This window comes from Cryptomeria japonica, chromosome 8 (assembly GCF_030272615.1).
Source record: "Cryptomeria japonica chromosome 8, Sugi_1.0, whole genome shotgun sequence".
NCBI lineage: Eukaryota > Viridiplantae > Streptophyta > Pinopsida > Cupressales > Cupressaceae > Cryptomeria > Cryptomeria japonica.
Genome location: NC_081412.1, coordinates 152,484,980 through 152,511,150, shown reverse-complemented (window position 1 = coordinate 152,511,150; position 26,171 = coordinate 152,484,980).

Genomic DNA, 26,171 nt, shown 5'->3' with positions numbered 1-26,171 from the left:
TGATTGGTAAACACTTTCTGCAAAACACCGATAGTCTAGAGACTATAATACATAATACTGGTTGGAACAAATACCAGTTGAGCATAACTCATACATACAAAAAGTGATCTCAAAGCAAGTGTGTGTCCATCAATGACAATCACAACATCATCAAAATGCCAACAATCTCTCCCTTTGGCATTGATGGCAACACTTAGGAAAATTTTGACATCTAAGTTTTTTACAACAAAAATATGCCATAATCAAAATTACTCCCCCTAAGCATATACACTATCACTTTTTGTAGACAATACAATGTATACTACTCCCTTAAAGAAATAACATGAAAGTATACATAACATTCGCCAAAATTTTAGATACTACTCCCCCTTTGCCAACAATGACAAAGTATTGCAGAAGAACCCTATGTCTCATTATCATTAAAATAAATAAGTGGTTATTACAATAATGAGTGAAACTTATCAAAAATTGATTTAAAATCTTGCATAAAAGTCTTCATGGATAAGACCATGACTCAATTAATGAGGCAGCAACCTCACTTTCCATCTGCATCTTGGATACCTGATCTTCTATGGCATCAATTGTGCTCATCTCTTGAGTGGTTGTTAATGCTTCCAGATTAAGAAAGCACTTTTGAAGAATTTGCAGTTTAGGTAATAAAACCAGTTGAAGCTCCTACAAATCTCTTGCCCAGTTGCTAATCTCCACTTCTATTATGGTAGACTGAAGCTGATATCGGTGCATAGTTTGCCCATATGTAGTAAAAGAATCATAGGGTGTCTTAAAGGTGCTTATGTATGCTTGAAAATCACATTGCAGTTTATCCTTTTGTGAAAGCACATCATCACAAAATAGATGGGGTTGGCTGATTTTGCTTAACAGTAGCTTGCCCTCATCCATGGCATCTCTTATGTTCTTTTTCTATTTCAAAAGTTCAGACTAGAGCTCGTTCAATTTCTTCACTAAGGCAGTGTTTAGTGCCTTTTGATGCTTCTTCAGTGCATTAGCTTCAACAACTTCTTCAAGGCATTGTACATGGTCCTCTACAACTGTATAGAGAAGCTTTAGTTGGGCCAGAGAGGAATTAGTACTGGGGAGGTTAGTACTGGGGAGGTTAGTACTGGGAATCAAACTGGTAAGAGTGTCAACCGTAGTTTGAATAAAACTAGTTGAAGCTAATCTCCAGTTGAAGCTCCTGCAAATCTCTTGCCCGATTGCTAATCTCCACTTCTATTCTAGTAGACTGAAGCTGATACTGGTGCACAATTTGCCCATATGTAGTAAAAGAATCATAGGGTGTCTTAAAGGTGCTTATGTATGCCTGCAATTTAGATTGCAGTTTATCCTTTTGTGAAAGCACATCATCACAAAATAGATGGGGTTGGCTGATTTTTCTTAATAGTAGCTTGCCCTCATCCATAGCATCTCTTATGTTCTTCTGCTATTTCAGAAGTTCAGACCAGAGCTCATTCAATTTCTTCACTAAGGCAGTGTTTAGTGCCTTTTGATGCTTCTTCAGTGCATTAGCTTCAGCAACTTCTTCTGGGCATTGTACATGGTCCTCTACAACTATATAGGGAAGCTTTAGTTGGGCCAGAGAGGAATTAGTACTGGGGAGGTTAGTACCGGGAATCAAACTGGTAAGAGTGTCAACCGCAGTTTGAATAAAACCAGTTGAAGCTAATCTCCAGTTGAAGCTCCTGCAAATCTCTTTCCCGGTTGCTAATCTCCACTTCTATTCTGGCAGACTGAAGCTGATACCGGTGCACATTTTGTCCATATGTAGTAAAAGAATCATAGGGTGTCTTAAAGGTGCTTAGGTATGCCTGCAAATCAGATTGCAGCTTATCCTTTTGTGAAAGCACATCATCACAAAATAGATGGGGTTGGCTGAATTTGCTTAACAATAGCTTTCCCTCATCCATAACATCTCTTATGTTCTTCTGCTATTTTAGAAGTTTAGACCGAAGCTCATTCAATTTATTCACTAAGGTAGTGTTTAGTGCCTTTTGATGCTTCTTTAGTGCATTAGCTTCAACAACTTCTTCCAAGCATTGTACATGGTCCTCTACAACTGTATAGAGAAGCTTTAGTTGGGCTAGAGAGGAATCAGTACTGGGGAGGTTAGTACCAGGAACCAAACTGGTAAGAGTGTCAACCGCAGTTTGAATAACATCCCGCTCTTTTTTCCTCCTTAATGTTTCTAGTCACTGTTGTGAAAGCTTAATGCTTTGGAGAAGCTTTGATTCATTTGTAGATTGGATGTCAATAGGACTGGTGATGTCAGCCGATTTGGCTTGACCACCAGTTGCCTTTGGGGTCTCCACTTGTGTGCTCTTTGCTGCTTCCTTCTTCTCTTCGGCTCTTTGCTTTTCCTCTTCTACCTTCTTTTTTTTCTCTTCTTCCTTCTTCCTTTCTTCTTCCTTCCACTTCTCCTCATTTTGTTTCCTCTTCTCCTCTTCTCTCCGCTTCTCCTCTTCTTTCCGCTTCTCCTCTTCTTTCTTTTTCTCTTCTTCTTTCTTTTTCTCTTCCTCTTTCTTTTTCTCTTCCTCTTTCTTCTTTTCCTCTTGTTTCTTATTTTCTTCTTCTTTCCTCTTTTCCTCTTCTTTTCTCTTCTCTTCTTCCCGTTTCCTCTTCTTCTCTTCCTGTTTCCTCTTCTCTTCTTCCTGTTTCACTTGCTCTTTGTCAGCCTTTTCTTTGTCTTGTCTCTCCTTATCTACCGTTTCTTTTTCAACATCTAGAGTGACGTCTTCAACATCTAATGCATCAACATCAATCATGTCTACTTGTTTTGTTACTCTTTCTCCTTTATCATCAAATTCATCATCCGGTTTTCTAGTTCCTGTTTGGCCTTCTTGTTGGCCTCAGACACTTGGTGCAATCTCAGAGCGACTTTGGCATGGGAGTGTGTATCTTTCACCACTTCAGAGACTTTTCCTTCCAGTAACAAGAGTCTTCTTCTTCTCATGAAGAAGAGGCCTTTGTACTTATCCATGATTTCATAGAGCTCAGAATTTGACACATCAAGAAAATATTGTGCAAAGATTTCCTCTTATTTCTCGTTCTTTTTCAATGGCAATGCACCATTTATTATCTAAAGAATTGTATAAAGAATCTTGTGTAACCGATCTAATTTTTGATGGTGACCGATCATTAATACATAGATATTGGATGACTTCCTGTTCAACTTCCTCTTTTTCATTATCATTAAAATCATCAAAGTGATCTATTAAATCAATTAGCACTTTTTTCTTAACATTCTTGATAGTCCTTTGATAATGTGTCAAGGGTTTGTAAGAGGAAATGTCTATATTTACTGGTGCTGATGTTGTTGGTTCATTGCTAGTTGTCTTTGCCTTCTTCCTTGTTTGCCTAGTCTCTTAGGCTGCACTTCAGGTTCTGTATCCTCAGAATCTGGTGAGTTGCTTTTAGTCTTCCGCTTTCTTTCAAAAACCTTGGCGGGTGCAACTTCCAGTTTCTTCTTGGTAGGTGACCGCTTGGTCACTTTAGGACTTTCTGAGGTAACCTTTACCAATACTGATGGCACTGCCTTTCCCTTCTTTACTAAAGGTTCTTCAACTAGTTTTATCCTTTCCAAGTAGGTGTCAATTATCTTTTTCTTTGGATCAAGAGGCGAGGCAAGTAGGGTAGAGGCATACCCATCTTGCATGTCATACATCACCTCATATCCCATGGGTTCAACTTTTTCCTTTTTGGGCTCAACCACCTCCATTATGCACTCATCTACTCTAATGATAAAGCAGATGTCCTCTTGATACTTCTTAACAATATCGCCTAATATCCTCATCCGCTGGCTCATCTTCTACTTGAATTCATCAAAATATTTATTCAAGACTTCAGGATATCCGGTTCCCATCGCTTGAATACTTTCTTTGATTTGTTTGGTAATCGGTTGGTCAGTAGACCATTGAATATCTCCTACTCCTAGAAAATAGCCTTGAAAGTAGAAAAATAGACCTACCAAAAGTTGTCCAAATTTGAATCTTAGGTCACTGTCCTATTTGATAGACTTCAGGATTATTAACAATTGCTTCTTCATACAGGTGCATAGATCAAATGACGCATCTTCCATGATCATTCTATAGGTGGCATTTACTGTAGCAGTAGAGTGCTAGCATAGAATGTCCAGTATTCGATCACCATGCAAGCATACTTGACCAAATCATCCTTGATTGTGTTGACGGTCATTCCCTATTGGTCGCTCACAGAACCAGTGAGCTTAGTCATTTTAGTCTTGATGACTTTTCTTAGGGCTGGCACCTCACCAGTGTTGTAGAAACCGATGATGACATGAATGGATTCAGTCATAATGTCATGTGTCATTTCGAGATATATCTTGTCACCATGCACTCTGCTTAAGATGATGCAGATGTGATCTTTCGTAAATTCTTCAAGAAAGTTCACCGCATTGTGAAGTTTCTTCCTCTCCAGGATGCTGTATTCCGATTTGATCTTCTTGTCATCCTCATAGAATAGACCTAGCTAGGAATGAATTGCTAAGGATCCTAGATCTTCTAGTTTATAGTCAATGTACCCTAAAATATCATCTTCCTCTATGACTCTAGTGGGTATCTGGGATAGGGCATTGTATTTCATCTTCCATTGGATAAAATCCATTGAATCGACAGGTGTACTAGAACTGGAGTGCGATGTAGAAGACATGATTAATTGATAAACAATAATTTCGATAAATACCTTCAGAATTTCAAAATTTATGGTTTGCAAATTTAGCTTCTCTTCACACCACTTCAGTTGCTGGATTACCGCTTTGTGTTCTTCACTTGATTGATTGACACTATCTCCGGATTCAGCTGAAAAGATTTGAAATCTCTCTGAATCGCAAGTTGAATCACCTTTTGTCACTATACTCTTGAAAAATTCTTTTCTCAAAAACTGATAAGTGAAAATGACTTGAAAATCCCTTTTAAATGAATCCTTCACCTACCATAATAAATTCTCCACCGCTAGGGTACAAACTCTAATTTGCCTTTTACCACTTCACAATCTTCTTCCAATTGTTAGGTAATGCATACCGGTTAAGGTCTTTTACCGATGTAAATCAGGGGTTCAAAACATTTCACCGATTTGTTCCCCCTAAGTTTTTCTGAAGCTTAGTTTGCCGATTCAGAGACTTCCACACTAGGTGCAAAAACCGGTTCATCTTATGACACTTCTTCAAGTTTCTTTTTCCATGTTTTATTCATTCCCACTTGAACAGTTTCAACATCAATCTTCCCTTCTGGAGTGACCGGTATGTCATCTGATAGGTTCTTTCTCATTCTGCATGTTCGGGTAGGGTGTCCGAGTTTGTTGCAATGATAACATACCATTCCAGATGTTCTCCAAGGTCAATTGTTCATTCTACCATTCTTCCTCATGCATGTTGCAATAGTGTGACCGCTACCATGGAAAATCAAATAGGTTTCTCTCCAACCGGTTGCCGCTTGATAGCCACCACAACTTGACTGATGGTCATAGGCATTGTACTGGTTTGGATTCCGGTTCACAGAGGATTCAGGGATTCCTTTGAGGATATCTCCCGGTGTTGTGCATAACAGACTTGCATTCAAATGCTCTATGCCCATACTTGTCGCATGCATAACAATTACCATTGAATCTATTGGATCTAGGCTTATTGTTTAGAAAATAAGGAAAATTATTGCAAGCCTTATTTCTACACACATTAGTAGTATGTCCTTCCTTGAGACAATTAAAGAAAACAGTTTTAAACTTTTGCTTACCTTTATCCTTTGGTGCCGGTTGCTTCTTTGATGCTCCATCTTTTGTTCTAGAGGTCTCACCTTCCTCATAACTAGAAAAACCAAGTCCAGTGGTATTCTTTACCAGTTTTGCTAATTCAAGCTTTTGTTCTAGCTTAACAGTACTCTTATTGAATTTGGCAAGTATTTCCTTTTACCCAGTGAGTTCCTTGGAAATAGCAACATTGGATTCCTTCAAGATTGCATTCTCAGAAATAGCCATGTTTAGTTCACCTTGCATTTCTTCTTTTTCCACTTTACTCTCTTGGAGATGAGGGGTAAGTGCACTGATTTCTTGCTTCAACTTGGAGATCTCATGATCTTTGTCTTTTACCAAGTCTTCAGCTTTCCTCTGGTTCTCAAGCTCTTGGCACATTCTGATAGTCAGTCCTTCCAGTTCCCTTCTTAGGTTAGCATTAGATTCATTCAGTTTTTCAACTTCTTCAACTAGGGCTTCCATGTTTGCTTCATCAGAAGAACTATTTTCAGTAAGCTCCATCAATTTCTTAGCATGCTCTCTTCTCTTTGCTAGAGAGGCTTTATATTTGACTTTAAGTTTATCAAAGGATTTCTCAATCTGAGTGAGACGATGAGTAAGCTCCCTCATAGTGTATTCCTCCATATCTCCTTCCAAGTGGTTAAACTTGTAGAAAGGTTGGCTCTGATACCAATTGATGAATACTAAGAGGGGGGGGTGAATTAGTATACCAAAAATAACTGAACTTAAACTCTTAAACAGTTTAGCAGTTAATTGGTATAACAAATTTACTAACAAACCGGTTAAGACAAATGCAAACCAAACAACAAATAAAGCATTCACCCACAAGAGAACAATCACCATAACACAAGAGATTTTGACATGGAAACCCAAATGGGAAAAACCACGGTGAGATGAAACTCACAAGTAACTATCTATAGAATAGTAACCAGACTGGTTAAGGTTAGACTGGTTAAGGTCATACAATGTTCTTCACCAGAATAGATCCTGTTAGGAATCTAGATCTCTGTTAGGAGATAAGTCCTATTAAAGACTACCTTGTGAGAGGATTTTAGATCCATAGTTGTGAACCACCTTGTTAGAGGATTTACAAAGGCTTTGGCAGGCCTACCTAGTTAAGGGTTTCAGACTTGTCGAAGATGTGAGTAATCAACAAGTGAGTGATCTAGATACTAGCATAGTATGCTTGATTAGATCCTTGATAGCTCATTGTTAATGCACATTTAGCATTACTTCAGTCTTCAATATCTCCACACTCTATTTCTTCAGACATACCTAATCTTCTCTTATATGATCACACATACAAAAACCTCATGCACTTCTAAAACCCTATCAACTCTTAAAACCCTAGACATGATATCCTTATAAAGGAATCTGATTTCATGTCGGTCCAATAAGATTACATTGCAAGTTCCTAGGTTCAGTGCATCTAGACACATTTGGTAACACGACACAAAATCATTGCCAAAGTGTTGGTGGATGATAACTCATCATAGAAATACTAGTTGGTAACTCATCACAAAGTAATACCGATTTATTACCGATTACTGGTCCATACATTTTACTAATTACGGGTTTGTCAAAATGAAGACTAGGGAAATTTTAACAACCACTTTGTTCCTTCGTACTACTTTGGGATCCTTGAACCGCTTTGGGATCCTTGAACCACTTGAGGTCATCATACCGCTTTGGGTCTTCATACCGCTTTGTGATCGGTAAACACTCTCTGCAAAAGACCGATAGTCTAGAGACTATAATACATAATATCGGTTGGAACAAATACCGGTTGAGCATAACTCATACATACAAAAAGTGATCTCAAAGCAAGTGCGTGTCCATCAATGACAATCACAACATCATCACATGTTATTTTAGCCCTTGTGCAGACTGAAGAGCCTAAGTAGAATGATCTGGTAGAGACAGTTAACCTAGATGTTGCTGCTGCCAATGAAGAAGTGCAGTAACTTGATAATTAGAACAGTTAGAAGACTTCAAGGCATGTAAGACTGAATCATTCTAAAAATCAGATTATTGGTGATAAGAATAAAGGTGTAATGACTAGAAGAAGGTTAGCTACTAAAGAAGTATGTTTTATTTCTAAAGTTGAACCTAAAGATGTTGCTGAAGCTTGTAAAGATGAAAGCTAGATGAGAGCTATGGAAGAAGAATTAGATCAGATTGAAAAGAATAATACATGGCAACTTCTGCCTAGACCTAAGGATAAGAATGTAATTGGTACTAAATGGGTATTCAGAAACAAATTAAATGAAGTTGGTGAAGTTGTCAGAAATAAAGCTAGACTGGTTTGCAAAGGATATTCTCAGAAAGAAGGAATTGATTATGAGGAGACTTTTTCTCCGGTGGCCAGACTTTAAGCTATTAGACTGTTGCTTGCATATGATGCTTATAAAGATTTCAAGGTATATCAGATGGATGTCAAATTGACCTTCTTTAATGGTGAGCTAGAAGAAGAAGTCTAGATTGAGCAACCTGATGGATTTTCATTATCAGATGATGGAGACATGGTATGTAAGTTGAAGAAATTTCTTTAAGGATTGAAGCAAGCCCCTAGAGCCTACTATGCTAGATTAGATAAGTATTTGTTGAAATTGGGATTTACTAAAGGTGTTGCTGATAGTAATCTATATTTTAAGATAGAGAATTATAAAAACCTGATTGTCGAAGTCTTTGTTGATGATATTATCTTTAGAGGTGATGATGACTCAAGCATGAAGTTTGCCAGTGATATGCAAAAAGAATTTGAGATGTCTATGATTGGTGAGATGGAATTTTTCTTAGGTTTGCAGATTTCATAGATTGGAAAAGGTATATTCATATCTCAAACTAAGTATGTGAAGGAATTGCTAAAGAAGTTTGGGTTAGATGACTCCAAATCGGTTGGAACTCCTATGGTGACTTTTGTAAATTATCTAAAAATGATGAATCTCCTAAAGCTAATCAGTGTTTGTATAGATCTATGGTTGGTGGAATACTATATCTTACTCAGACTAGACCAGACATTATGCATGTTGTGTGCATGGCTGCTAGATATCAAGTTGATATGAAAGATGTGGATTATGGTTTGTGGTATCTAAGGAATGACGATTTCATGTTGTGTGCCTACATTGATGCAGATTGGGCTAGTGATGTTGATGATTAGAAGAGAACTACCGGTGGACCATTATTTTTGGGTAAGAAATTGGTTTCATGGGCTAGTAAGAAACAAGATTCAATTTCCTTATCTACTTCTGAAGTTGAGTACATTGCCGCTGCTAGTAATTGCACTCAGGTAGTTTGTATGAAGCAAGCATTTGAGGATATCAGAGTTATTTATGATGAGCCTATTGTGATAATTCCAATGCTATTAACATGTCAAAGAATCTGGTGCAACATTCAAAGACTAAGCATGTGTCAATAAAATATCATTACTTGAGAGAGCAAGCCAGTGAAGAGAAAGTGAAGCTGGAGTATGTATCTACAAAGGAATAAATAGCTGATATTTTCACTAAGCCTTTGCCTCTAGATACATTTGTCTATTTGAGAGATGAGTTAGGGGTATCTACCCCTCTTGATGAAAAATAGATGCATTGAGTTGCATCAATCTGGTGGACTTCATAGTCTTATCCTTTTAACCAGATTGATAAGTTGGTGCTACTCCTCTGGTGGAGTAGTCTGTATTTTAGGGGGAGAGATTCCTGAGACTCATGTTTCTATTTTTTAGAGAGAGAATTTGATCATTTGTTTTGAGATCTTTGGCATTGCTGTCAAAGGGGGAGAGAGATCATGTGAAAAACTGCTTAATCTATCTTGATTTTAGGGGGATTTTGCTGGAGATATCTCTTGCTTTGCATTGATTGTTTTTCACATTCATATGTTGCCATCAATTCCAAAGGGGGAGATTGTTGGATATTGTTGGTCATTTCTAATGCTAGGATATGTTTTTTTCATTGATGTCAACATATTCCTATGTATTGGTCCAGTGTGTGCAGATTGGGAAGATCTTATGATCCGGTTTGTAGTTTTGATTTGCTAATCACTATTTTGTAGACCTCGGTATATCCTCTGGTATATTCTGGTGTGATTAGATCTTGTGCTGAGATTTTGGGATATTTCTTGGGATGGTCTTGTGTATCTTCATTTCAAATGGATCATGATTTGGTGCTACACAAGTTATCTTTCTTCATGACAGTTGCTGATTGGTTATGTTCTTGAGCTTTTAGACGTGACAGATGAAGATTTGATAAGTGGTGTTGGTGTAGTTGTTACTGATGATTCTATCATGCTTGCTGGTGTTTCCTAGTCATTTCCTATTTGTTTTGATGATCTGCAATGATCTTTGTGTGAGTTTTTGGTGGTTTCTATCAACCGGTGATGATTTTTGCGTTATGCGATTTTCTTGGTGGTGTAGCATGTTGTGGTTGATCTTGGTGTGATTATTGGCAGAGTTGTGCATTTTGGAATTTGATTTAGGTCCATGCTATGATATGTAAATCATTATAGTGGTCTGGTGGTCGATCTTTGTATTGTGTGATATAATTTTGTAATTGAGGGTTGAGGGTTTAGCTGACCTTGTTACCAAGGTTGATGAATTGTATATATACGTGATATATTCATGTAATATGTGTGTTGATGTTGTTTCTGCATTATCAGAGAGATTTTTATGTGCAAACAAGAGATTTATCTTTTGGTGTTTAGATTGAGGAACGTTTGGTGTTGTAGAGATGACATCTGTGCTTAACTGAAATAGTAATCAGGCATTCAGAGATGCTATTCCTTCAATTCATTTCTTTTAGATTGTAGTCTGAATCTTGTTGTAAGTTAGTGAAAATTCCCTAAGGTTTGTAGCCTTCCAGGCCATTATGTTTGAGTAGTGAGCTCTAGGTAGTTTTCTTGAATGCACGTGCATTCCCCATTCTAATATTTCACATACTACTGTAGAGTATTATCTTACTATGAGTAGGTTCCCACCATGGTTTTTCCCTTAACCGGGTTTTCCACATCAAAATCTTGGTGTTGTGTGTTGTGCTATTTATTTGCTTATCTATCTTATTACTGCAGTTTATCATATCTATTTTTGTAGTTAAATTTGCTGATCTAGTGAAGACTGATTCACCCCCCTCCCAGTCTTCCTTCTTTGCTGCTACTTACAATTTCAATAATAAAAAGTACCCCATTGGTAAAAATATTTGTCAAATAATGCATTATCAAGGCAAAGGGTTAGGCCTACATGAACAAGGCATTTCAAAACCCCTCCATATCAAAGAAAATCTTGATGGTCATGGATTTGGCTACATCACTCACTTTCAAGACGTTAATACCTGTTATAAATCCTATATCAATCCATCTAAGTCCAAACATGCACATTCCTCATCTTCCAAATCCATTTTGGGTCCTTATATCCCAAAATCAAATCCTTCAACCCTTCCATCTATCTTAGGTCCTTCTATTCCTTCATTCGCTATTCAAGATCAACAAAGGCACACATCTCTGAGAACCTTCCCACCATCTACTTACATCAACCCATCACAAAGACCTTCATATCATTCCTATCTATCCATAAATTCCATTCCCTTTGGAAGTAATTTGGATGCCAAGCATAAAATCCACAAGTCCAAAAATCCACAGGTATTTAAGGATCAACATGTCCCATCTAATCGACATGTGAAAAGAACCAAGCATAATATGATACAAAAAGAAAGAGATAAAGAAATATCCAAAAGGCCACAAAGGCCCATTGAAAAAAAGAAAGGAGAGTCAAAAAACATATGGGTTCCTAAGTCACTTATAAAATAAATGTGTTCCAAGGAAGTACAAAGTAAAGAAAAGTAAAAAACTATGTGGATTCCCAAGTGGCTCTTGGAAGCACAAAATCCCAAAGAAAAATCAATTTTGTCATCCAAAATTTCTCCCCCTTCTTCTTCCTTCAACCTTTCAAATCCATTTTGGGTCCTTATGTCCTAAAATCCATATTCCCTCCATCAAAATATCAAAATCCAAAATCCACTTTTCCTCTACCACTCCACTACCCCTCAATGTGTGTGCCAATGTTGATCTTGCCAACATTTTAGTCCACTCATGCACAAGTCTTCTAACACCCAATCCATTATCCCACACTTGTTTTCCATCCTTCCATCCCTCTTATCCAATCCTTCACATTAATCCCTATCCCATTTTATCCAATCATCCATTTCATAAATTTACCAACATCTTTGAGCATACCTTCATATCCATGGTCTATTGCAACACATGTTTCAAGGGTACCATCCAAACAAAAAGACACTTGAGTCCTCCCTCCATTGTCTTGTGGAAAATGAGAATAAAAAAATCAAGGTTATCATGTTTTAAGGGTATCATGCATTCATTGTCTTCGGGAAAATGAGACTAAAAAAAATCAAAAGAGAATCGCCTTGATGAAAACATGGCAAATAGGAATCTTGTGTGAAAAATAAATAATAAAGAAATAATTTGTCCATTGGTGAAAACCTAGAAAATAGGTGACTTGGGAAAGTACCATGATGAAAACCTAGAAAATAGGCATCATGCATAATCCTTCATCTTCTTGCATTCCACATTTGGGGGTAGGTTCCATTCATGTTATCCCAACACATCCTATCTAGCATGTCTTTCATTATTATTCATCCCTCATATCAACTATCTTATTTGCATCCATATTCCCTTTTCCACCTTTGATCTTGACAAGGCGAGGGATCTTCCATAAGCATCATACGTCCTATCTGCTTCACCTTGTCCACATCCCTTTTGTCCATATTTCTTCCCTTATCACACCTTTGTCCTATTCATATCCCTTATCCATTTTTTTAATCTTGCTTGTCATATCCAATCCAAATTCAAATCCATCTAAATCCATTTCTTGATCTTGATCAAAGCTAAGGACAAATAGAGAAATGTTTTTAAAATCTCTTGACATGTCCCTTCATGTGGACCACATGCCATCCAATGCACCATGCTATCACCTTATCTTGTTATATCCATCCCTTAGCTTAGGTAAACATGTTATCATATCGTCAGATTGTCCTTGACAAACAAAGTAGCTTTGATTCCATTATAAATTCTAACTATCTTTCCTCTATCAATTTCCATTCTACCAGTCCATTCATCAATTCATAATGTCCTCACCATTGCTAGACACTAGGGGCAATTCTTTTACCATGATTGACAAAAAAGAGTCCTTCTCACTAGAAGATTAGAGGATGACACTTGTACATACCTAAGAAATCCTAAAAAACATATCCAAAAACATCCAAATAATGTCTTGAAAAAACCCTAAAAATTGCAAAATGTCTTGAAAAGATCAAAAAACATTCAGAAAAAGATCTTGAAGAAATCACAAAAACATCAAATAACCATAAAAGCCTAAAAATTGTAAAATAATAATAAAATCTAAAAACAATCATTTCATTCCATCATTAAACTTTTTCTTTTCAATAGACAAACATTTGAAGAAGACACAAACAAAAAAACCCATAAAACATTGTGCTTATCAAATCACATACAACAAAATACAACCTATGAATCACTCCAATAATTAAATAGATCAAATTATCACATCAATCAACATTATTAGTCCTTTATCAACTATTATGTGTCTTATACAAGGTGTGGTATACTCAAATCCAGACAATGTCTATCTTAAATGGGGTACTTAAGTGGGGTACTTCATTCCTGAAACTAGACATTGTGATCGTCCTATCTCACAAACTATCAAACTCTAACAACAAGATCTGAATGGTTGTTGAGTCACTTGGTCTAGTGAGTTTTATTTTTCATTAATTTATTCTTTGATCATGTTCCTATTCTACTCAAGGATATCCACAAGTGATGAGAGTGGCCAAGATGGTTCAATATCTTTTTTGTTTTTATTTTGTGCTTGTGGGATATTTTTCATGACGCTCTAAAATAAGTATATCTTGGGTGTCTGTGTTGGTATGTTCACCATGTGACTATCACACATACCTCGACCCTTAACACACAAACTAACATTTTAGAATGGATTGAAATATTCCTTGTTTGCAATATGACTATTTTTTGCAAAACGATCACATTATCGCTCTGACCTCATATGTCATGATAAGATGTATCCATTGCCATATCAAATAAAGATCTGTAAAAGTAAGGTGCACTTATGAAAGTAAGGCTTCATCATTACTCATTGTTTCTCATCTAATATTTTTCTTCTTGCTAACCATTTTTTTTTTTCTCTTTCATCATTTTTCCTCTTTCATTTAACATTCTTCTCTTCTTTTGAGAGATCATTCATTTCTTTCATATATAAACAATCTCTCGAGGGGGCATCTTACCTCCATCCCCTAATCTACTAGAGAATGATTTTTTTTCAATTTTCTTTGCAAACACTCTAAATCACATTGTCTCAAAGAGGGAAAAATGTAGACATTAAAAATTGGTAATACTTATGTTCTTCATTTTTAAGCTAATCACATGTATAGTCTTCATTATGCACGTGATCATGTCCCACTTCACCTTTCCCATTTTTTGGACCCTGTTGACATCATTTTCTTCCCATTTCATGTTTATGATATCATTTTGTCCTTAGATTTATCCCCTTGGTGTCAGTTTGTTCCCTTCTCAACCCAATGATGTTGATTTTGTCCTGAACCCTACCCTGAATAGGTCATTTTACTTCCTTTTTGGTCCTACTACTTCTCGCTTCCCATTTTCTATCTATATTGCATCATTTTAACCTTTTCTCTAGCCCCATGGCATCACATTCATCCCTTTTCCGTCTGTTGACCTTCTTTGACCCGATTTATCCACTTTTACTTGGTTTTACTCAGTTTGACCTAATTTTCTCATTTTCACTTAATTCTTCCCATTTTCTATTTGAATCTTTCCAATTCTTCCCTTTTAATTTTTCCTTTTAAGTTTAATTATTTGTTTAATTAATTAAGCCCTTTTTACTAATTAATACATCTTAATCTATCATCAATTAACCATCTCTTTTTAATATTAATTAAATAATTTGTGTTTTCATGCTTGAAATCATTAAATTTAATAAACTAATTAGGAAATAAGGACAATCACAGATCCTTAACTAATCAAACTAATTTAAAACGTAAGTCAATAGAATAAATGTTAGAATCGAAAGATTTAAACAAATTCAAACTCGCTATTCTAGATTTTTGCTTCCATTGTTCTTCTCCAAATTGCGTGTAGGTGGCTCTCAGGTATTGTACTGCGATTTTCCTTCATAAGATGACAATTGTTTTGAAGAGTGTGATCTAGCTTGATTTGAGAAAATGATGTGTTTATATAGATTTTTATGAGAGATGGGGAGGGATTTTGAACTCAAGTCCAGATTGGGAGTGAACTGATTTTGATTGATTAGTTAACAGAGTTGATTGATTTGTTAACTTAGATTGATTGACTTGTTAACTCAATTGATTGAATAGTCAACTAGATAGATTGGATAGTGGACTGAATAGATTAGCCAGTTGACTAGATAGATTGAGGAGATGAGTGAATATATTGGAGAGATAAATGGATTGATTGATCAGTCAGAAAAGGTGATTTAGAGTGAAAAGGGGTGATTGAGGAGCTAACTAAGTTAAATAATTAGTTAAATGATTTGATCAACTAGTTATGATTTTTAACATGTGCTGTAGGATTTTGAAGTTGAATTTGATTTTCATTTTCAATTTGCATTTGGATTTGGGTTTTCGAATGTTGAAATGCAGATGAGATTTATTAAAATTCATTGAAATCTAGATTTGGTGAAATGTTATTTTGATGATTTGGAATTAGATGAAATTAATTAAAATCTACATTTGGGGAATTGGAGGAATAAATTAAATAAAATTATTTAAACATTAGAAATGGAATTAATTAAACAATAAAGATTATTTAATTAAGGAAATAATTGTAATTAAATAAATAAATAATTTTTAATTAATATTGGGAAGAGGATTAAATAATTAATTAATTAAAGAATAGAAATTTGATAATTAGAAATGTTGAATGTGATGTTTGAGTCAGTTTAGAAGAATAATTAGCTCAATTAAATAATTAAAGAATTACTTAAATAATTAGGATGAATAATTAGTGCGATTAATGAGAAATTTTTCGGTGTCTACATTTTCCCCTCTTTGACACAATGTCGAGATGACGCTGTTTCAAAGAAAATGAAAATTTCTGCCCTAGTATGTGTTGTAATCCAATAACACTAAGAGGGGGGGTGAATCAGTGTTATACCAGAATGATCAATTTTGACCTTATTAAAACATGCATACACCAACCGGTATACTGGTACACACAGAATTGAAAGAAGTAAAGCAACCAATAAGCCAATCACATAAATGAATACCATAACACACAAAATTATATGTGGAAAACCTCAAAAAGGAAAAATCACGGCGGGATTTGTGACCCACAATATCAATCCACTAGCCATATGAAGAGATATTACATATAGGGGCCTGCACTTGCAGGAAGGCTTACAGCCTAGAGTACAGTATTCAATCACATAAAGGAGCCTCACTAACTACATATAAATCCAGACTACAATCTGGAGAAGTGAGTGAACTGCTAAGACATCATCTTCTATGCCTGAGTACAGTTTCGATTAAGCTCTGTCTATTCCACTCTAAAACCCTAAACCCTTTACTGGAATAAACCTTACATGAATCTCCTCACATACATGATCTCTCTGGTATATTTCACATCATATCACATCCACATATCCATTACATTGCCATTATAATATCCTTGTCAAAATAATCTAATCCAACTGATCTATAAACCCTATACAACTTATCATGCCTTATGTCGGCTTACAAAGATAATTACAATATCAATATACATGTCAACTAGATAACATAAATACATGAATATCAAAAATAATTGTCGATGTTGGATCCAAGAGATATTGGCCTCTGATACTGATAACCTTATTGTAAACCATGTCAGCCTGCATTGCCAGTAACCAAAGAAATCCTTCTATCCTATCGGTGCCGGTGCCGGTGTCGGTGTAGTGTCTGTCGATACACAGCTGGACCAAAACATGAAACCAGAACAAGATACCATGTTACCATCAATGATAACATAGTGAAACCAACCAATTGAGTATCAACTGCCAACAATCTCCCCCTTTGGCATTGATGGCAACACTCATGTGAAAAATGGTCAAGGTTTCATCTGCTGATTTCAACCTGCTTGCTCCCCCTGAGCTGATTATTCATCAATGCAAAATACTCCATACTCCATGTCACCCCCTAATGTATACAACTCCCCTTTTTTATTTTTCACATCTATATCACTCCCCCTTTGACATCAATGCCATCAAAAATTCTTAAAAAAAATGTCAAATATCCAAAAACTGTACAATAAATATCCCAAAAATATCTTATCGGAGCTTAAAAAATTTGAAAATTTCTGGATAGGCCTTCTCCAATAGCTCAAGATAATTATCCCAACCAGTTTTGAAAGTGTTGGAAATAGATACAAGTCCATTTAGTATATGTGCAAATGATTGTTTCTCACTTAACTCTGTCGGTGTGGGATTTCCAACCATATCCATACATTCCTTCTTATGTACACTGAGTGAATCCAAGTTGGGACTCACCAAGCCTCTCATACTTCTGGCTCTTCTTATGATTTTTTCTTTTTCTATCTCAAGAACAAAAAATTGAGCTTCCAAAACCAAAATTTGACCACCAATGGGTTAGTCAATGAAGTCAATCCATCAAAATAATTAGCTATACTTGCAATTTTCTCCTTAAATTCTTTAATCTTTTTATCCACATTAACTGTAAGTACATCTGTGTTACAACATACTCTGTATATATTTGTACACTACTTTAAAAAATTGTCGACCAGTTTCAACTTTTTATCAATTTTCTTCTTCTCAGATTCAATTGGTTGATCAAATGTAGCTCTTTTAGCTTGTGTGAACCTCTCCGATGCTCGCCTATTTGAAATCTACTACAAGGATTTAAAATCCTTTGAAATGTGCTTAGTAATTGTCTTCAGTTTGCTAGATAGGCTTGCTTCTTTGTCAATCTTGCAATCTGGGACTAGTCTATGTAAAATAGTGATAGACTGATCAATAATCCCTTTATTCATAGATCCCTCCTTCATTAATTTTTGTGTAGCCATCATCAAGAGTTAAGTAGGACTCATCTCGATTATGTTTTTCTTTGCATTCTGCGAGGTGTCAATTGACAACAATGATGGACCTACTACCGGTTCCCTGCCAGATTCCCCTTTCTTCTCCTCTGATGATTTATCCTTTATAGCTTCCTCACTTGCACTGGTGGCTTCACCACTTGGTGAAGTCTCTGTAACTACCGGTTCCTTTGTAGGAATTGTAGCCTCAACCTGTACATTTGTATATGAAGGACTGTTGTCCTCAACATTAGTATCTTGTATATTATCAACCTTTTCACTCTCTTTATTTGTTGATATCTCAACATCTGTCTGTACATTTGTATCTACTAGGGGATTAATTTCCACTATCTTAATATTTTTCAAAATTGAGGGTGAAGTACCCATAATACCCTTTCCTTTTCCTTCAATCGAGGTGTTTGCAGTGTTTGTCTTTGATTTCAGTGAAGTAAAGAAACCTTGGTTCTCTCCAAAGAACTTAACCCATGCCTTATGGGTCTCCTTTATTATCTCATTTACCCTTCCTAGCATAAGACTGGTTATTCTATGTTTGCTGTAAAAGACTTTTCTATCTACCACCTCAAGTGTCCTATCCATTTCCTCTGGAGTAATAGAAACACAAACATATAATAGCTCTTGAATTTTTATGTGTTTGTCTTCTTGCATTGCTGATAGTCTCCTAGCATCTAACATATCATATAATTCTTCCGGTATTTGATCTTCAACTTCTATCAAGGCTTTCTTATAGATATCCAAATATAACAATATTGCTTCCTCTACTTCTCTTTGTTCTTCATTCTCTAAACGATCATAGTAAAACTGTACATTCTTTAACATGCCATCCTTAGTTATTTCTTCTACTAACTTTGCACAAGTTTTTGGTGGAATGATAGTTACATTACAAGGTTGAATAGCAATATCAATGTCATTCTTCTTCTTCCTTTTTGTAGTACCGGATGGAGTTGGAGTTGTTACTTTTGATGCTTGCTTCTATGTCGGTAACTTTAATGTAACTTTCCTACCCGGTTGCTTTTAAGCCTCTACCTTGAATTCCTCTATTTTCTTCCTTACAACCCTTTTGAATGCTAGGGGTGTATCATCCTTAGATGTAGACTTAGCTGTAATAGATTCAATGAACACTTTTGGTTCTTTCCTCTTCCTTCCTTTCTCCGGGACAACATCAATTAATTCTTTAATGTCTTGTGAAACCTTCTCAACAAACTTGCTTGCCTTTCCTTCCCACTTCTCTCTCTTCTTCCGGTTGAACTCTTTTTCAACCTCTTGTGTTTTCTGTTTTGCAGTACCACAGGGCTTCTCAGCCTCATCAACAGGTGCATCAATCAACATCTTTGCATAAGCATCAAGGATCTGTGCATCAACTTCATAGCCCATTTCCTCAATCTAGATCTTTTGGGGCTTGACCACTTCCTTGAGTGTTTCATCTTTCTTCACCATGAAGCATATGTTAGTTGAATATTTCTCAACAATATGCTTAGGAACTCTTTCCCTAAATTTCATAGACTTCTGGAATCCCTTAAAATACCCCCATACTTTTTCATCCCTCTGATTGCCCAATGTAGCAATTGACTATTTCAATTGTCTCCCTACTAGGATATCAAATGCCCATTGTCTCTTCCCAAAACTAGGAGTGTCATTCATGAAAAATAACATTAAGCAGACAATTAAGTTGCCATACCAGAAAGTCCCTTTCTTTTCACCTTTAATCTTTCCTAGGTTTATTAATAATTCATCTAACATCCAACCACATAGATACGATTTCTCATTTTCTCTCATCATTTTGTAAGCTGCGAAAATGTAGGAGATAGAAACATAATTCTCTCAGTTTGACTGAGTTATCTTATAACCGATGACCATGCTACTGAATCTGATGTCTGTGTCGGTAATAGTGCTGATTCTCATAGATCTCCTGTCAGATGTTGCGCTATTGATTTTGTTGACATAATCATTAGAGACCTTCTTATCTGGATGTTTCCCAACCTGTGGTAAACTTGTGATTGCCCTGATGCCTTCCTTGGTGATATTGTAAGTTCTATCCAACCAGATAAACTCTCCATGTACTCTACTTACAACATACCTAATGATTTCATCTTTGAATTCCAGAATGTCCAGAATGTCGGTAAACCCTAACTCTTCAATGTGCTTGTATGTAGGTTTGATCTTTCTAGAATCTCCCATAAGCTCGCTCATGTACATGCTCTTTATATCAAATGTCCCCAAATCCTCAATGTGATAATGTATGCATTCCCTAACATATTCAACATAAACAACTCCCTCTGGAACACGAGAAAATGATCCAACTGAATCTTCCAGGGTAGCCACATGCGGATACCACTTGAAAATTGGCTTGGGATGGTCCTTGACCTCAACAAAAATTGGTTTTGCAATAAAGATAGGAATAGATGATGATCCTGGTTCCATGATTAAGGAAAAATACCTGATGATCACTTCTGGTGAAACCCTTAACAAATTCTTCCAGTCTTCAGTGAAATCACTCAAGAAGATATCTGATTGCACTGAATAGCCTTTGATCGCTCTGAATTTCTCTTAATCACACTAAATCATTCTGAATGCAAGGTAATAAAAAATGAAGTGAATTCAACCTTTTATCCTCCAATAAAAACCCTAATCTTTCATTAACATCAATAACTTCCGGTGAAAGATATGAGATCTTGAACAAAACATATCCATGCCAAATAAGCATCTCCAATGTTTGGAACATCTTCCAGAACCTCTTCTCGGGGCATATGCAACATTTCCATGAATTTTGCCTACCCTTAAGGCATCTGCCTTAGTTACTAGATTAGCTACCTGTCCGTGCAGGAGCAACCTCCTCTACCAGATAAGTAACTGGTGCATTCCCATCTACTGATTGTTCTTCAGTCTTTCTGACCCATCTCTGGGTATGATCTTGCCAAATTTCTCTAACCTTTTCTTTCCCTTTCTCATTTGATCCTCCATTACCAACTGGTGAATTTTTGTTTCTACAAAATTTAGCAATATGTCCAACCTCATTACATGCATAACATGTAACATTGTTCTTTTGAATTGCTTTGCTAAAACCAATATAATTGCTTGACCTGCACTGATTAGCCATATGTCCAAATTTTCCACATGCATAGCATTTAACATTCTTTCTGCAATATTTTGTCTTATGACCATACTTATTGCATTTAAAACGTTGATTGGGAGAAGAATCAGGGTTCCAATTTGCTCTGTTTCTACATTGCCTAGCCATGTGACTAAATCTGTTGCAAAAAAAACATCTACCATTAAATTTATAAGCATTAAACTACCTTACCGGTGCCTTATGGTTTTGATCTTCATTAGTAGTACCAGAATTTTGTCCTTGCTCAAATCCAAGTCCATTGGAATCTCCAATCTGCCTTTGTCTCTTCAATAACTCATCTAGCTATGCTGAACTAATCTTGAATTTCTCTTTGTACTCACTTGCAGTAGTTAGATCTTCTCTGAGTATTATGATTTGTCTCTCAAGATCTTGTTCATTACTCTGGGATTGTACTAAATTAGTTCTCAACATATCATTCTCATGAACCAACCTATCACATTCTTCAAATTTTTTCTTCAGGGATACAACAAGATTTTCTTCCCTTTTCTTTCGGTCAATTTCTATAGACATTCTCATAGTTATAGCTTGCATTTCATTTCTCATAACCATGTTCTCTTGACTCAATTTCTGACACCATTACTTAAGTGCATCTTTCTCTTCATCATCCTGATTTTGCAAAAGTTCCTTCCTCCTAGCTTGAACGGATGATAGCCTCTCCTGTAGGACAAGAATGAATTCCTTAGCAAAATTCACTTCATCTTGTAGCTTTAAGTTCTTCAACCTTTCAACATCATAATATTCAAGTGCCATTTCAAGTTGCTTTTCCAAACCCATATCCATGGATTCCAGATTCAGGAACTCCCTCAAGCTATTAAACTTCCTTCAAGGCACAAGGCTCTGATACCAATTGTTGGAATCCAATAACACCGAGAGGGGGTGAATCCGTGTTATATCATAATGATCAATTTTGACCTTATTAAAACATATATACACCAATCGGTATATCGATACATACATAATTGAAAGAAGTAACGCAACCAATAAGCCAATCACAAAAAATGAGAAACATAACACATAGAATTATATGTGGAAAACTTGAAAGAGGAAAAACCATAGTGGGATTTATGACCCACAATATCAATCTAGTGGCCATATGAAGAGATATTACAAAATATAGGGGCCTGCACTTGCAGGAAGGCTTACAACCTAGAGCACACTGATCAATTACAAAAAAGGAGCCTCACTGACTACATATAAATCCAAACTACAATCTAGAGAAGTGAGTGAACTGCTAAGATAACATCTTCTATGCCTAAGTACATTTCCAGTTAAGCTCTGTTTGTTTCGATCTAAAACCCTATACCCTTTACTAGAATAACCCTTACATGAATCTCCTCACATACATGATCTCTCTGATATATTTTTCATCATATCACATCCACATATCCATTACATTACCATTATAATATCCTTGTCAAAATGATCTAATCCAACTGAGCTATATACCCTATACAACTTATCATGCCTTATGTCGTCTTACAAAGATAATTACAATATCAATATACAAGTAGGCCAGATAACATAAATACATGAATATCAAAAACAATTGTCGATACTAGATCCAAGAGATGTCGGCCTCCAATACCGATAACCTTATTCTAAACTATGTCGACTTGCATTGCCGGTAACCAAAGAAATCCTTCTATCCTATCGGTGTCGGTGCCAGTGTCGGTGTAGTGTCTGTGAAGTGCTTTTTGGTACACAACTAAACCAAAACATGAAGCCAGAACAAGATACCATGTTTCCATCAATGACAACATAGTGAAACCAACCATTTGAGTATCAATTGCCAACAGTATGCCCCCTCTAAAAAAGTGGTAAATTAATTTTGAAATTGAGACCATTTTTCAATACCATGCTAGTGAGAAATCTTGTGAAGTTTCATTTGATTTTGAGTCCATTTGACTATTCTACAAGTGTGTTGAAGTTCAGGGGGACCGTGACCATTAGAGTGGTAGAGACCCTAATTTTGAGCTATAAATAGTGAATTAGCCTTTTCATTTGGTCATTTGCATCCTTTTGATTTTCTTGAGCTCTTAGTGATTTTTGTGTTTTCCTACGACTTTGGAGCATTATGGCAAGCCACAAAGAAATATTGCACCTGTCCGATTGAGTGCGCTCATACTAGAGACCACCTGACATGAGAGGCATGGTACATATTTCAAAAAAATTGCTCCTTTTTGCCTATTTTTCCTATTTTTTCCATTTTGATGTTAGAGAATTTTTTTCAACTTATGTGCAATTGTATTTCGATTTGTTTGCAACTGTTAATGTTTATGTTTAGTTGTCTTAAATGATGTGCAATTGTTAATTGAATACACAATTGACTTTAATAATTCACATTTGTAAATTTTGATGTGCATTTGCTTTAAATAAGTCACAATTATAAATTTTAATGCGCAATTGTATTAATTGATTCACATTTGACTGTTTGTAATGCGTAGTTGTAAATACCAGTTTGCATTTGTTGATTATAAATTTTTTCCAAAACACTTGATTTGATTTTTGTCGTGCGAATAAATTATTTGATATTTTCTCATGTTTCGCTTGCAGGAGAACTTTCGTGTGTTGATAGGCAGATAGACGAGGCCTGATGGTCTTGATCGATGAGATGAGTTATTGTAGGAGGACATTTCTTTGTTTAGGAATTTGGGACTATACCATATTATCCATCTTCTGGATGTTACAACCAACAGGGCCATGATCACTGCTTTGGTTGAACGGTGGTACTCAGAGACTTGTTCCTTTTATTTGCCCACAGGAGAGGCATCAGTTACCTTGGAGGATGTGTGGCATATTCTTCACGTTCCCATCCATGGTGCCAGAGTTACATTTGGTCGCAGAGATGGTATTCAGGGTTTGTATGATCTATTTGAGTGCATTGAGCAGGATTTACAGATACAGGGTCGATATGATATCCTGTGGGATGCTTTGGATTATGATTATATGACTGTTGTATTATGCAACATTATAGCCAATCCTTTGATTCCTAATAGGAGGACACATGGATGTCCAGCTGGTTGGGGTAGAGTTATCCATGATATGATCATACATAGATGCGTTTATGCTTGGAGTCCTTGCTTATTGGCCACTTTATATCAGCAGATACATGGGGTCATTTATCTTGGATAGAAGTCCATTGGATGTGGGATCACATTGCTCCAGGTATGGACTTGGGAGCACATAGCTATCTTTCGACTGATTGTCCATGTTGATCTTGGTGCAGAGCAAACGTTATGCATATAGATACATGATTGGTATTAGATATAGGGCATTAGGGAACACCCTTTACTGGAGACATCAAACTGATATATTACAATATTTTTCATGGAGACCATATCTTGATTGTCGTGGTTGGGATAATGATGTACAATATTTTCCATATTGTCGTCAGTAGATATATTTGATTGGTCGGGATGTGGGTACCCATAGAGTTTTTTATATTCATCTTCCTGGCCATGTACTTCGTCAGTTGGGGGAGGTACAGGGGGTTCCCGATGTTACTACTTATTTTTCTCATATTTGTCAAGAGATCAAAGATTGGGCGGCTTGTGTGCAGCCTCATGTTGCTATTGCAGAGTTTGATTCTCTTTGTCCATTAAAATGGGGTTGGTCCGCTGAGGTTTTAGATCCTGGTGCTACACCTCAGTATGATGCTTGGTGGGTGCATCATATGCCGGTACCTTTGATTGATTCTATGATTCTTATTTCTCCTCATTAGATTTGATATAGGAGTGTGTAGAGAGGGTGAGGGGGAGGATGAGATAGGGGGGACAAGATAGAGGGGGATGAGATGGAGGTCAGATTGGATTGATTGCAATAGTAGTGACAATAGAGGAAAAGTAGGAGGATAGTGAGGAGGATGTAGACATTGGTGGAGACATCGAGTCTATGAGAAGCTCTGACCGAGATGATAGTGAGAGAGAAGATTCTCTATTAGAGTCATCTGATAGTGGAGGGAGTGATGGTGGGGATGGTGGTGGGTAGGACATTGAGATGCCCCAAGTTGGAGATGTGCCAGCCATAGAGGGAGGTGGAGATGAGGAGGGTGAGGATGACCAAGTTTTGAAAGCTCGTATTAGGAGCTTGGAGGATCTAGTTGCCACTTTGAGATAGTGGTGGATGGATGATAGGGAGCACTTTCAGAGAGCGTACGGTGCCTTGGAGGTAGAGAGGGATCAAATTGTGAGAGAGAGGGATCATTTGCAGGAGGAGAGGGATCATTTCCAATAGGAGAGAGATGCGGTCATGTGCAGATCTAGATTGATCCAGGATGCACAGGGGCAATACCTTGATCCTGCTACAGTGTTAAGAGATGATAGACTGATTTAGCTAGCTCAAGAGTGCACGTACTAGCATCACAAGTATGAGGATGTCATGTTGGAGGGACATCAAGGTCTGAGTGACATGAGATATATCTCAGGTAGGAGATCTAGTAGGTCTACTAGTCATAATACTAGTACAACTGGGGTCATGGGTCCACCTAGGGCATCATTAGGACATCCTAGGGGAGGATTGAGAAAACAGGATCCACCTGGTGATATGGGTAGTTTCAGTTGAGACACTCTGTGTTGTTCTTGATTTGATGTATTCTGACACTTTATTTTTTGAGATATATATGATATACATTTTAGCAGCGTTTTACATGCCTTATGTTATCTCTATGATGTATGCTTCTATATGACGTGGTCTATATGATGTTTTATGTGTGTGATGAATTCTTTGATTATATGTGCATTTATTTTATGTAATGTTATGATATGATTGTGCAACTAATTCTTTTGACATAGATTAATATGATAATGAAGTTAAAATGAATTTTACATGATATGATATTTATGTAAATGAATCTAATGTAATGAATGTTAGACAGTTCAAATAACCGAAAGACAACTGAGGGGGGGGGGGGTGAATCTGTTGTCACTGATTACCCAAAACTATTAGCAATTTAAAACTTTAATACCAGAATAGCAGTTAAACCAATTAAGCATAAACAATAACCATAGAATAAAAACCATCCACATGACACCAAGATTTATACATGGAAAGCTCGATAAAGGGAAAAACCATGGTGGGAAGCCTACCCACAGTTAGATAATACTTCTGC